The 14,778-nt window shown below is 41.3% G+C and overlaps 1 protein-coding gene across 4 annotated transcripts in view; it reads left to right on the forward strand.

The window, feature by feature from the left end:
• LOC121183013 (LIM domain containing preferred translocation partner in lipoma) overlaps positions 1–14,778 on the forward strand; it is a 128,115-nt gene that overhangs the window by 3,287 nt on the left and 110,050 nt on the right. For 3 of the 4 annotated variants that reach the window (XM_041039776.1, XM_041039779.1, XM_041039777.1), the window contains exon 2: positions 1,702–1,773. The gene's annotated coding sequence lies outside the window, so the exon portion shown is untranslated. Of the gene's footprint in view, positions 1–679; positions 1,611–1,701; positions 1,774–14,778 lie in introns of those variants that run through there. The other variant, XM_041039778.1, reaches the window with a different exon arrangement.

The raw sequence follows: 14,778 nt of genomic DNA on the forward strand, positions 1-14,778 counted from the left end.
TTTCCTTCCACCAGCCTGCTGCGAACTCAATGAAATAGGACGGCTATGTGAGGTGGAGGGGTGGATGTTAGCAGATGTGATACCTGTGAGTGAGTCAATGACAGACTTCCAAAACAGAGACAGGGTGGGGACAAATCTAAAGCATGTGGGTGAAAGTGGCATTTATTACAGTTTGGACTAGTGCCAGGATAGATGTGAGCTGTTGAAAGAGATATAGAAATCAATCATTTTTACCCAGTTTATCATGTCAGCCAGAGATTGAGGTACGAGAAGAGGGCAGGTCTTGAGTCAGCCGAACCAGAGGGGTGATTATATTGTATACAGTGATGAGGAGGATTGTCAAATTTGAAATATCTCTGAATAATTATGGCGTGTTTTTGATAGTGATCCTGTTGACTCGTTGGAAGTCAGGAAGTCAAATTCTGCCTTGAATCTTCACACCGTATCTGCAGTGCTGTTAAAGCCTTTTAGAGACAAATGCTCTTTTTGGTAGTAATCTTTTTCTGGTTAATAGGATATTATTTCTCCTCACAGGCAGACTTTGCATGTATCCTAAATTGTTGACGGAGGTGCAGCTGAGGGAACATCGGTGGAAATGAAAAGGTTAATGTGACTGCTAATAGTTTTAATAAAGTCAGGGTCAGTAAGTAGTGAATTAATGCGTGAGGGGACCGTGACAGGGACTTATAAGAGACCTACTATAGAGCTGTAGGAGCATGAGCTGACAGAGGACAGTAACTTGTTGTCAGTAAGAAAGAGGTGAAGTCGAGAGAACGTACCATGGACAGGAGAAAAGAAAGAACTGCTTGGCTCTAGGGTTGAAGTGCCAAACGTCTGAAACTGCGTATTACTCAAACAGCTGAGTGACCTGAGATGATTTAGATGAACCGTCAAGTGGAGATTCAAGACAGCAGTTAAAGGCACCTCTGAGAATGGCAAGAATTTAAGTCAGATAGAAAGAAAATGTTTTTGGAAAAGTCCTCATTGTCCCAATTCAGACCATACACATCCACCAATGTCAGACCGTTGCCACAGATTTTCCCTGTGATGGTAACAAAGCACCCACTGGGGTCTGATTTGACCTTGGACACAGAGGATGGGACTGATGAACGAGAACTGCATCCCCTCAGGCCTTGCTTGTGAAATGAGGAGTGTTAGAACTGGCCTTCCCACTGTGAAGTTTAAGGTGGACTGAGCGTAATCATTTTGTTGTGGGTTATTGGTGAATTCAGCCCTTTAATATTACAGCTAACATCTTAAAGCACCACTTGGTGTTGTTGAGGTGTTAAAAAGTTCGACCTGTTTTTCAGAGATACCTTCATGTCAAATGTCATTTCACTGTGTTTGCTCTCTTCGCTAAATAATTGTTACAGTGCGGTGAAGTATTTTCTGTAGTGTCGCTTGTCAGCATTGTTCTCCCCGCACCGTCTTTGCGGTGAAGTATTACTCCAACAGTGCGACAGGTGCCTGGTGAAAAATGACAGACTCAAATTTAAATGGACAAATTACACTCGGGTTCATGCAGGATTTATGAGGAACCTGCTCACGGTTCATCTTTGCACTGATGAACAACGCAGTCAAAGAAAACGTTGACAGCATCCACTTACCATGTAGGTGTGGCGGGCACAGCACAGTTACAGTTATGTAATCCATTTGAGTAATACAGAGTTAACTCAGTCTTTTATTTCTCAATCTCAACAGATTTCGAGATACAGTGAAGAGCTTTGCTTTAACAGCTTTCCAGAGATCCCATACATCCAGAGAGGTGAAAAGGTAAGATCGCTTTTGCAATACTTTGCAGCACTGTCCTTTTTTTTCTCCATATTGTGTGTTGATCATATTTGCTATTGTGCTTTCATGCCTGGTGGTAGTAGAAATTAAGTTTGTAAGGTTGTGTGTTTTAACATCCAGATTAAGTACAAAAATATGGACTTAATAATTTACACAAATTCAGAAATTTGCCTCTGAGGATGAAAGAAGCTCAGTGGCTGAAGCAAAATACGTTTGGTCGTCTCCGGTGTGAGTACTTGTTAGTAAATCGTTGTGTAGCACGATGTATGTCTCGGTGAGAGTTCCCATGAGCTCTTTATTGCTGTATTATCTCGCTGGGCGTTTGCACAGCAGGTGTAATGTCACCTTTATGTTAGGCCGTATTCAAACGGCAGGCCTCAACGGTCGGATCCGATTTTGTTTGGGAGACTGTCACTCTGTATTTTGTGATGAGGCTAATACAGGATTTCATACTAATCTGATGAGGCTGACCTGACGAAACACCTGGATGCTCACGCACACGTCTGCAGTACACTCAGTGCATGTGGTGGCATCATGCATCTCCACCGGTTCATACTGTGTGCTTTAGCTCATTGTGCAAAGCACATGTTGTCCACGGCCTCTTCTTTTTTTTTTTTTTAAACATCTTTAGTGACACTTTTAAGGCTCTTATCTCTGCGTCAACATTGTGGCCACATTTTCACTGGGTCTCTTCTGAAAGGCTTCCAAACGTGCAGTGGTTTCTTATTTTAGAGTTTGGCTTTTCACAGAAAACAACATTCAAACGACGGCAGCACTTCACTTGTCTTACACCATAGCAGCTGTCTTTTTCTCTTCTCCAGTACCAGTGAAAGGCATTGACAGATGCTGCATTAGAATCAGGTGGAAGTTAACTGAATTATAATATGACTGTTCAGACTAATTTGTAGCAGGTTTAGGACTCTGTTGAGGCAGATCCTGTATTTAAATACAGACAAAATAAATATATTTCTTGTATATATGAACATGTCAGACGTTCAGTCCCCTGAATGCCGTCTGTTCTTTGGGATTTTGATGAAGTGGGTTGTGCTGTTTGAGGAAACGAACACTCTCGCGGCAAGTAGCTTCGCAGGGCGTTGTTATATATTACCGTGATCTCCGCTGACCTACGGCGCTCGTGGGGAGTAATCAGGCTTTAATTATACCTCCTTAATCACTTGAAGACAATCCGTGTGACAAGACAGCTTCTCGCAGTACATGGGCTGTCTCTACCTTCTATTCTGGCCCTGGTTGCCTGATGAACTAAAACGTTCTGTCTCCAGCGTTTCCCTGAATTTTTTTTGCAATTTTTTGAGTTTCCCATTTACAGCTTTAAAATGCCACTTCTGCTCCTCTCTAAATTTTTAGTATTTACTCTTTAAAACAGGCTCACAGTGTTACTCATCTTAGGTCAGACCGAACTCAAAGTGATTGTGAAAAGTTCTCTCCAATCATCATTATTATTCCTAGTGAAAGGTATGCACCACAGAGCTGGCTCTGCCGAGTGACTCTGGCTCACGGAGTATGGCATTCCAAGCTGAAAGCAAACCAAACTGATATTGCCCTCAATACTGTCTTCATATTTTCTCCATATTTGGAAATGTTTACCTCCTCACGATGGTTGACAGAGGTTGGAAGAGGGGATGTGAGTCATTTCAGCTGCATAAGGCTTTCTAGGGGTGAGAGGAGCCTTCCAAGTGACTGCCATTTAGTGAAGCTAGTTCTTTTCTGTGCTTCAGTGATCTAAAGAGAAACTGTGAGTATCATTCTGTGCTCTATTTTTGTTGTATTATTTTGGTTTTATGGTAGCATGTGTATACAAACTGTGAGAGAGAGAGATTTGGTATTGTGAAAACAGCTATGCATATAATATAAAATAATATAATATAGAGTTAAAAGAGTCTGAAATGATGATTTGACCATGTCTTCTTTTGCATTGTCCAAAGCTGTGTATGTGACGGCTGCCTGTGTGGAGCTCGTGTCACTATTTGTCACTGCTTGATGGAACGTTTGAGAGATGTCATTGCTATTTCCTTGCATCAGATACACGACCAACACACAGTGTTCCCGTGCATCTCTGCCACTATGGAGAAGACAGGGAACTGATTTTGACTGTTCACCAGCTCGACAAATAGTTTGGTAAAGTTTTTCAAAAGTTTTGAGTAACTCACGGCTGCGGTGAGAATGACTGTGGATCACGTGACTGACCTTTCATACAACCGGCGGTAAGATGAGGAGGTTAGAGAGGAAGGTGAGGTGGATTTGTTGTGTCTGACCGACCTGAAGAGATGTTTGAGGATAGAAATTGTTAAATAGACATGTATGTTTTCTTGTGGATGTCATGTGGTTGTGAGTGTGTGTGTGTGAGTGTGTGTGTGAGTTAGGGGCAGCTCAGGTCATTGAAGAACTCTGGTTTTGCAAACATCCACTCTGACTGATAGCTACACCTTAATGGGTCTAACAGGTCCTTCCTCCTGGCTCTTACTTTCACACTTCAAACATTTAGTGGCAGGTGCCTGGCAGTTTCCCCTTCACAAGTAGAGGGAAGAGGTAAATGATTTTACTTTGCTCTAAGGGCTGATGCTGCTGACTTTAGTGATGGTGTGGTGTGATTATCCAATTACTTTTATCTTTAAATTATGCTGTGACTGTATCAGCTTACAGCCTTGGTTCTAGTTTTTCTGTTAGCGTGCCTGAGTGAATTGTTCTTTTTTTCCATATAGTTTTATTGAGCCATTCATCTGTTCATGAAATGATGCGTCACACATATTCTGAGTCATGCTTGACCCTGAGTTTTTCATCGTTCTGACCGATAATATTTCCCATAATTTAACCGGTTCGGTTAAATCACAGCAAGAAAACAGGAAGTCAGTCATGAAATGGTCAATGAAGCAACATTAACAGTATGAGAAAGGCCAGACTTTAGATCAGTCTTCTGTGTATTTTGGGCCATGCTAGCAGGGATGGCAGTGTCAGTCAGTCCATCACTTTGGTCCAGACAATAGCATGTGATGTCCCCTTTTTTAAACTGAATTTATGTTTCTGGACATGTTGAGCATCCAGTGTTTTCTGTGCATGGTAGTGTGTGATTTTATTTGCCATCACAATGATCCGTACGATAACAGTTTGCAGTTAAATATCATGGTGCCGTAACATTAAAATGAAGGGGTTTTTAAGTGCTATATGTTTTTAATTCATGAAATTATTTTCAAAGTTGAATTCAGTGAGCTTTTTGTTGCTGACTGCAACATTGTTCCCCGTTTTACCCACAAATAAAGTAGGAATTTTAAAACAGTGCTCGTTTGTTTGTCAGTCACATTTTGATCGTCACAGTCGCAGTGGATCTGCTGTGCATGACTGGATTCACAGTGTGCAACATCTCTGCAGTCAGAGAGCACAGACAGAACAAATCCCTGCTGCCTTCAGATGGGAGAAAAAGAGGGACCAGAGTAAAGGACAGGCCATCAGTATAGGCTAACAGCTGTAACGGATCACAGAGCTGGTAATAAACACTTATTCATCGTTGCTGTGCCTCGCTGGCACTGACGCCGTAATCGGAATAAAACTTTTTCGTCCGCGTGCTCACAGGTCAGGAGGTTGAAAAATGCAGAGTGAAAGTGGAAAGACGAGGAAAACATGAATAAAATGATGTGTGTGATTTATATGGGCGTCCCTTCACCACATAAAGTGACCAAAAATATTATGAAACAAAAGCGTGCTGAACTGTCGACCTGCTCTGAGCAGGTTGAGCGGCGGACGGCGTTCGTGTCTGACATGCCTCACTGGAGCGCTGTGGGAGCTTTTGGGGTGACATTTTGGTGACCGCTGACCTTAAAGGGAAACGATGCAACTTTTAGAGGAAGAAACACACATTTTTCCTCTTAAAACTGGAAAGTTGAATTCATGGGGAATAAAATGGACCTTGTACACAAATTTACACACTCACGTCCGAGTAATGGGTCAGACGGCCGTGCCTCAGAACATACAAGACTAAAGCAGCTTCACTGGGCAGAAATTGGGGAGATGTTGTAAGAAGGAGAAGAAGAAAAAAAAACTATAGGAAGACTTTCAGAAATACAGTGCATTGAGGGCCTAATTATTTTAGAGCAGCCATCAAAGCCAATCATGCTGCAGCTGTGTTTTACACACTCTGTTAGAGACTGTACGTTCAAACATCAGGTTTACACGGTTCACAGTTACCTTCAGTAAATAACGATCTACGACCAGGACCAGGATAATGTATTAAAACTACTGAAGTTCACCTCCAGTATCATGAACATTGCAGTGAGCACTTTGTTGACAAATACACTATCAACACGAGTGTTTTGAGTTCAGTGGCATTACCGGTTTAATAAGCAGTGACAGATGCTGATTGTAGCGTTACATCAATCTCTGGCGACATCTCCTACACTCTCAAAATGACTTAATCTGGTCTCACTCTGCTTTGCTGTCCTTAATTTCAAGACACCGGCGTCCCCCAGATTAGGAGGGATTGTATGTTTTCAAGACAAGTCCTCCAAATGAATCTCGTCAGCAAATTAAGGCATGATTAACAAGAGCAATTACACCGAGGATCCAGCTGAGCTGAGGAGAATCAAGCCGAAGTGGAAGAGATTATCTTTCTTATTAAGGAGAATCACTTTAAGGGTTTGATTACTTTCTGTTTTTGTGTTTAACTCCTGATGACTCAAACTAATGATGCCTTCTAAACAGCCATGTTTTTTCCTCCACCCGTGAGAGTTTTAGCGTGCTGATTGAACGCTGAGATTGTATGTAAACACGAGCAGTCCAGGTTCAATAGTGGCACCAGCACTGAGAGAACTGACACGTTTGGAGTACATGTCAGTATCTGCTTGGCACACATAGGTTTTGGGATCTTCTCCCAGTGTAAATAGATTTTTTTTTTCTCTTTCCCAGTAAAGCTGGACGGGGTGAGTCAATAAAAAACTATTTCAGACACATTATTTTACAATGTGTTTCATGGCTTTGGCTGGATCCTTCGTCTTAGTGTTGATTTGGCTGCACGCTCGTCACCATTATTACGTTTGAAGATAAATCAGCACCTCAGCTTAAAGTCTGCAGGTTTTTATCAACGCTCAGGCTGCGTTTATTGATCCCCCTCCAAATACAAAAAACACCCACAGCCTTTGCATGATGTCATGACCATCCTTCATGGTTGGGATGTTGTCAGATGTGTGATGAGTTGTCAGCAGCCTCCACCAGACACTTTATATCATAGCTGAAGAATTCAGTTTTTATTTCATAAGAATGAAGTATCGTTTGCATTTTTACATCAGGAAAGATTTCATTCTTGTTGTGAAGCCCAGATTTCCCTCTGGAAAGATCTCACACCACTGTCAGTAAACCGTGCGGTTCTGTTCTGAGCTCTGTGGCCGTATTTTGTGTTAAGATCTCTCACGTTCAACTTCGTCAGATTTACTAACTTTAGTCAGGTTACTAATCAGTGAAAACAGGATTTCATAGTTTCACAGTAGCTGTGTAGACGTTCCAAGAACATTTCTAGTTTGTGCATTAATGTGGATAAATTAGCGTCTTAGTGACTGAAAAACATTTCATCTTTCTTTTTTCATCTATAAAAACAAAATGAAGCGAATTCAGTTGATCTGAAGATGCTTCCTTCCTGTTATAATCAGTCAGATACTGATGGATTTTGAGTGACTACATGTTATACATGGCCTCACTGATGATCGCTAATGAGATAAACTCAAGTCTCCAGCGTCTTTGATAGATTTAGGAGGCTCCTAAACATCAACTGCAACTTTGTGGACTTGATGAGCTTATTCTTGTAATTTATTTTTTGTTTTAGTGTGAAGATCAGACAAATTGAAAGGAAATATCTTTCTTTGGAGCAGTAATGATCTACTGCAATTTTTAGGGTATTTTCATGGATATATATATATATATATATAGCTTTAAGGAGCCAAGGTAGCTTTATTGAACGAATTAACAAGTGTCAGTTTTATCTCACTTGCTCACTTACATGTTCGTTCCTGCCGTTATCCCCTCATCTCTCTCTCAGAATTCCCATGCGTCGTCGTAATATTAGTTCATATTGATAGTTCATCATTTCTGATAGCTCCTGTGATGTCTCATGGTCTCGTGGTCTCGTGGTACAGTCTCGGGAGCAGGGACTTTTTGGGAATCAGAAACCATGGGCCAGAACCCAAAAATAGATCTCACATTTTTTTTGTCTTGATGAAATCATGGTAAATTTTCTGAGTTCCTGAAGAGGTTCCTGGATTCTCAGGAAAGTCCCCGCTTTTGAAAAGAACCCTCAGTTTTACTTTGCAGTGAATGCCGTTACGTCGTTAGGTATTCCTGGCGCCCAGCGCCCACCATTTATCACATTCTGCTTAGTGAAAATTTCTCTTTGGTGTTCGTCTACACTTTCATAACTAGTAAACAATAGTAATCTTTAATGGTAAGAGTTCCAGACAGCAGAGTGATTGTGTGCCAGAAGTGACATTTTCTCTTTGCCCCTATCATTTAGGATCAGATGCCACTGAATGATTAATCTCAGATTATGGAGAAGCTTGAGGCTAATGGGACACTTTACACAATGTGACTGACACACTTGCCTGGCATGCAGTGACAGATGCCAGCCTCTAAAGACGGTCAAATTACTGAGGCATGTTGTTGGCAAAACACAAGGCCATTAATAATGTGCCAAAACATATAAACTGCAAACCACATAAATCAGATTACAGTGACAAAAGGATGAGGGAAGTCAGTGTTACAACCTAAAACAGTTTCACTTCATAATGTCAACATAAAGTAGTGAAGCCAATAAGCAAACATGTATTCATGGTGTAAAGGTCGTTAAATATTATCGGCACGGTGAAGTACCTGAAAATTTAAAATAAATCCTTTCTTTTACTCAGAGTGGGAAGTATTAGACTCATTTTTACTTTCTCGACTAAAGAAAAACTCTTGGAAGTTGCCTTTAGTCTTTCCAAGTCTTCATGATGCATATGAAATGTTCACATTACAAAGCACTCTTGACAGAAAAGTGAGACTGTATCATAGACTGTATTATGATACAGAGCTATGGTGAGATATCAGCTATTACCAGGAGAGTGTTAAAAAGAGACTGTAAATGAGCCTTTAAAGCTGGAGCTATTTGCCTGCTGGAGTACTTCTACACCCATTTTAACCTGACAGGGGTTTCCCTTGATCTTGATTAAGAGAAGGGAATGAAAGGCAGGACTGGGACAAATAAAAAGTGTTGTTGTGTAGTGGTCAGTAAAATCTGATGGAAGAGTTTACAGCTTTGTGCTGTTATTTGTGTGTATTTGTTTTGACGATGCTTAATTGAGAGCGAAGAGTTCTGATTTTCCGCTACATCATCTGACGCTCTGAGAGAGCTACGCTAACAGAGTTGCATCTATCAGTCTACTGGCACACTGTGCATGTGCACATTTCATGTGGCTCATTGGCAGGATTAATTGCCAACAAGTCCCCTGTGGTCCAGGAATGCAATTACCTACTGACCCAAATCATTGTGTTGGCTGGAAGTCTCTGTCTCTGCTCTGGCAGTGTTACACCTGGGACTGAGGCTTCACACATAACCTCACACTTGCCCCTCCATGCATCCATAATTCAAGGCGGTGTCTGATTTTTATGTTTATGTGATATTGGGGGGTGTGTATGCAAAATAGAGGAGTGTTTGTTTTATCACCCGTGAGACCCGTGATTTTGTGGTATCTGTTTGTAACGTTCAGGAATTAAACAAAGACGTGTTAGTGTGGGATCTGTTTTCAGGAGTGGATGTACATTGACTTTGGGCCTTATCTGCTGCAAATGGGGTTTTCCTGACTCTTATTTGAGTCTACGTGTAGAGCAAAGAAAGCTCTATCAGCCAAACCCCGGACCGAAACATATGAAGTCTCTTTCTTTGATAATTCATTTTTGAGGAAGATTTCAGGGTCTGATGTTGGACGTAATATGTGGTGCTGGTTCCTGGTCAAAATTATTCAACTGAGTTGGAGCAATGCCAAACGTTATGTGGACAAAAAATATTCGCACGCATCACCTTGGTTCTGGGAAATCACAATGAGCATTTTTTCAGTACTTTCTGACATTTCACATTTATCAGGAAACTTATCTACAGACTAAACAGATTGAAAATAACTTTTTAGTTTCAGCCTTAGTCAAAGTGTGTGGTGTGTGGGCTTCAACAAAGGAAAGAAACCAGAAACGTACTACACACATTGTGTGCTGTTGTCCCCAAGATAAGATCATTTTAATAAATTTAGTTTAAATAATGCTTATTTGCAGTTAATGTTTGTCTTTTTATTAAATGTAACCACAATCTTTCTCAAGTCTTACGTTTTATAACCATAGTTTTTTTATTCAAAACCAAAATCTTTCTCTGACCACACCATAGCTGTCATGTGCAGATTTGGTAGAAAGTGAGAATTTTAAAAACACATAGCGTATGCTAGGGTTTGCAGGATTGTCCAGTATGATTGTTGTCATCTGGCAGTGGGTGTTGAATTTATTCACACGTTTCTGACATTTCACAGACCTTCAGAAATACGTAGTATGTATGGAGTGCCCACAGGTGTCCATTTGCTGTGGAAGACTCACGTCAGTGTGAATTGTTTCTCTTGTATTGTCTGCGATGTTAATCTGACCGATTAACCTATTGGATTCTGAGCATGATATAGAAACAAACAAAAATAAAAAAAACCAAGGCTTAACTAAATGGAAACCGTTCATTTATGGTGCTGTTAAGAGCACTAATGCAGTAAGATTTAGACTTTAAAGCATCGCTAATGCTATTACAAGTATATAGGAAGAGGTGGAGGGGACTTCCACTTACTGTTGGTTTGCCAAAGCATAAAGAGAAAAGCTTCTTTGTCTCTCCACATGTGCATTTACTTGCACTGTTCTCGTGTCAGTTATAATGCATAGGAGGTTAAAGGTTGTGGTCTGCGTCTTAGTGAGTCGCCCCAGAATCTGCTTCATTAATGGATTATCCAATTGTATATGATGTGGCGTGCATTGTGGATCAAGTGCCGTAGCTCAGCCGCCCTCAGCACTGATGCACAGCCTGTACACTACACATGGCTTGCTTGTTATTGGAGCTCCCTGCTTGCTTTTTTAGGTTGCGAGCTGTGGGGTTTAAGCTGAGGGTGAGAGGGACCTTACGTGTCAGGTTTGAGGTCACTTGTGTTAATATCAGACAGACCCAGTACATTACATGCATTCCCTAATCTCTTAAATCCCTCCACTGGCCCAACTTTCATTTGTTGTAGAAGCATTAAATTAGGCAGAAACATACAAACCAGAGCCCTGGATGTGTTTTGCCACCTTTCAGGGATTGTGCTCGTTAGCTTAGGGCTCAGGTTTGTGTAAAAGTTCCAGTTTTTATACCAGTGATTAAAGCATTTAGAAGTAAGCCCCAGGCGTTTGTTCTCCAACGCTTAGGGATGGGACGACAACTCATACAGTAACTTTATCTCTGGAGGCAGGCAAAGAATGGTGTTTGTTTTTCTCCAGTGTGTCGCCCTTTTTCAGCTCACGTGGCTCTGCCCACTTTATGTTCATAGTGTTGGTTGGTGAATAAAGGACTGTTTTATTAGCAAATGCTAGCATGCTAACAAACAAACATGGTGAACACGATGAACATCATATCTGCCTAACATCAGCATAATGAGTAATGCTAACATGCTGATTGTAAACAGGATAGAGTTATAAGTTAGTGATACTGAGAAATTTTCATTCCAACACCTGCGTGGTACTTTGAATTAGCTTCGTGTTTTATTGCTTAGAGTTAAATTAAATTAGTGTCTAACTGTGCAGCAGTTCCGGTGTTCACATTTCTCTGCAGAGCTTTTTATGACACATGCAGCAGAAGCCTGGTGACCACAGCGCTCAGACAGTCTCCTCTTTGGGACACTGTTGTGAACGACCGCTGAACCATCAGAGTAAACATTAAATCATAATCTCTGAATGATCTGAAACGGTGGCGGAAGCCTCAGCAGAGTTTTATGTTTTTGACAGCACTGACAAAATTAGAAACTGACCGTGGTTTATTGTACTATTTGCATATTCGTTTGTTGGATAGGTTTCAATTTTGGAATCAGGATATTTGTCATATGTTCCTAACCACAAAAATGCCAAATAACCCATAAATTAAGAGATGGTAACCCATTATTATTCATTATTGGAACATTTAATCATAGTGTTTTGTGCGTCATAGCTCTCATCTAATAATAATAATAATAATAATAATAATAATAATAATAATAATAATAATAATAATAATAATAATAGTAATATTATAATAGCAGTCTATAATCTCCAAATAAAAAGTAGCCTAATATAATTTTGTCTTCTATTTCATTGGCTAAGTGGCAGGTGATGGGGTCAGGTGGAACTCAGCGGAGGCAGCCTCTGCGCAGGTGGGAAAATACCTACTGTGGAAAATTCCAGATAACACAGGACTGAGATTAAAGGGGGAGACACTCTGCTGTAGTGTCTGATATGAGGAGTAGAGAGATAAGGCATTAGTACGGTGCTCGTGGATCAGTGTGACCCAAACATGTTGAACAAAATCTGAGTGTTGACAAGGAAACAAGTTTTCCTGTTTGTATCTGTGAGTGCAAACACAAACGTGTGATGGATCCCAAGCGGGGATGTTGTCTCTGTGCGCCTTTTTAATGTCATTTCAAATAACATTTCAAACTTATCTGAACTTTTGATGAATTTTAGCTGCAGATTATATTTCAGTTTCCTCAACAGTGTAAGGTTCAGCTTTGGCCTGTTGCTGGTGGAGCATGTGAATGGGATTTCAAACTCTCTGACTGGATGTTTCCTACCTGAAATGCATCTTGGGAGTTGCAGTTAGCATCATGCATTCCGTTTTTCTGTACGCAGACTTCGAAATTTTAACGACACAGTTCATCTTTTCTACTGATGATTCAGCTGAGACAGTTCCATGTCCATTCAAGCTGTATAACTGTTTATATATTTGATATATATATATATATATAAATGTACACACACAAGCACGAGCAGTCAGTCATAAAGGATGTAAACAAGCCAGTTTTTAGCCAAACTAGCATTCCTTTTATTTTGGAGGTAAAAGTAAAGCGAGCTTGTCCATAATGTCACTAATAAACCCTAATTACACAGGAAAACCACAAGTCTGCACAAATATGGCGTGTGTGGTACATCAAAGTTGAAACAGGAAGCAGGGTTGTAAGCCGTGGTGGATGTTTCCAGAGTACAGTCTGTGCTGCAGTTTTACTGTCACGCAGTTACTTTTTGTTATTGCTGAATAAATATGACTAACCTACTGGTGAGTATGGCCGCTCAGGCTCAGCATGGCCGCTCGTGCTCAGTATGGCCGCTCAGGCTCAGCATGGCCGCTCAGGCTCAGTATGGCCGCTCAGGCTCAGTATGGCTGCTCAGGCTCAGTATGGCCGCTCAGGCTCAGTATGGCCGCTCGTGCTCAGTATGGCCGCTCAGGCTCAGTATGGCTGCTCGTGCTCAGTATGGCCGCTCGTGCTCAGTATGGCCGCTCAGGCTCAGTATGGCCGCTCAGGCTCAGTATGGCCGCTCGTGCTCAGTATGGCCGCTCAGGCTCAGTATGGCCGCTCGTGCTCAGTATGGCCGCTCAGGCTCAGGATGGCCGCTCAGGCTCAGGATGGCCGCTCAGGCTCAGTATGGCCGCTCAGGCTCAGTATGGCCGCCTCACAGCACATTTATTTCATTGAAGTATTTTTTGAGTTTATTTTGTTGAAGTTTATTCTTCTTCACATTCCCAGCACGTACTGAGTGAAAGGTTAATATAAGGACCCAGAGGAAGGTGTATTAGGAGATTTTTTTTCAGTCATATTGTACTGCTCATGAAACTGTGTATTTGTGTCTATAAGAGGTAAAATCAAAGATTCAAACTGGGGCTTTGAAAGTCACTCTGCTGCTTTCAGCTTAAGTGAGATCCAGTTGTATTCTTGGACTAGGTGAACCTCTCACGGAGGGTTAGGAGGTCAGATATAAATCAGATGAGCGATTTGTTTCCTGTCAGGGGTATTCCCTGCACTTCAGCCTGCCCTCGGGCAGATTCCTGTAAGCCCACTGGTGCTGTACTGTACCTGGTTCAGAAACGGTAACTAATTTAATCCTAACATGCCTTTCACTTTGCTGTGTGGTTATAAATACACCATAAAGCCCACGGAAAAGGCCAAGGTGTTTTCAGGGGTATGTATTTTTCATTGGTTTGGTTTGGTCTGCCCTTTCAGGCCGTAAACATTAAGGCCCAATCAGGCTGTCCATTGTAGGAGCACTTAGAAAGCATGTGTCCACAGAGAAAATGGACCCAGTGCTCCTCAGCTTTGTCACATCTGTATGACAGGAATGTGTGGGTCGGCCATTGTTTAAAAAAAAATGGCACCATAAGATGAAGGTTATCAGAAGGGTTTGACGCATGTACCCTTGTTTTTAGTGTCTGTCCAGCCTGTCCATCATAACCTGATGAATAAAGACCTTTTCAGGGCCTAAATTACATGTCTTTGACAGATTGTGGGTCTTTAGAATTGTGTTAATAGTCTAATGTACTTGGATGATCATTTGTGTTTGATAGCAAATTACTCTATCTGAATGTCTAATGGCTTTGATAATTTGAGTATTTAGCTCATTGTGTTTTTTTTTCTGTGGACCACAGGACTGAAGTGTTCATAGTGATCATAATGAATTTGGCATTAAATGAAATTGGCTCATTTTATTTGACTATCAAAAAAAATATGCCTGAACATTTCTGGGTGATGGCAGATCTTTATGAATAGCCTATTTAACCCGGTTTCATCTTATGTGGATTCATGCCCTGTCCAAAGGTGCATGGTTTAATAAGATGTGGTTGTGTTAGGACTCAACAACAGGAAAGTATCAGAGGGGCGGACTCACAAATATTCACACCCACATTCACACCTGCGGGCGTTTGGGGCCCTGTTCAGACCTGGC

This window comes from Toxotes jaculatrix, chromosome 6 (genome assembly GCF_017976425.1).
Source record: "Toxotes jaculatrix isolate fToxJac2 chromosome 6, fToxJac2.pri, whole genome shotgun sequence".
In the NCBI taxonomy this organism is placed as follows: domain Eukaryota; kingdom Metazoa; phylum Chordata; class Actinopteri; family Toxotidae; genus Toxotes; species Toxotes jaculatrix.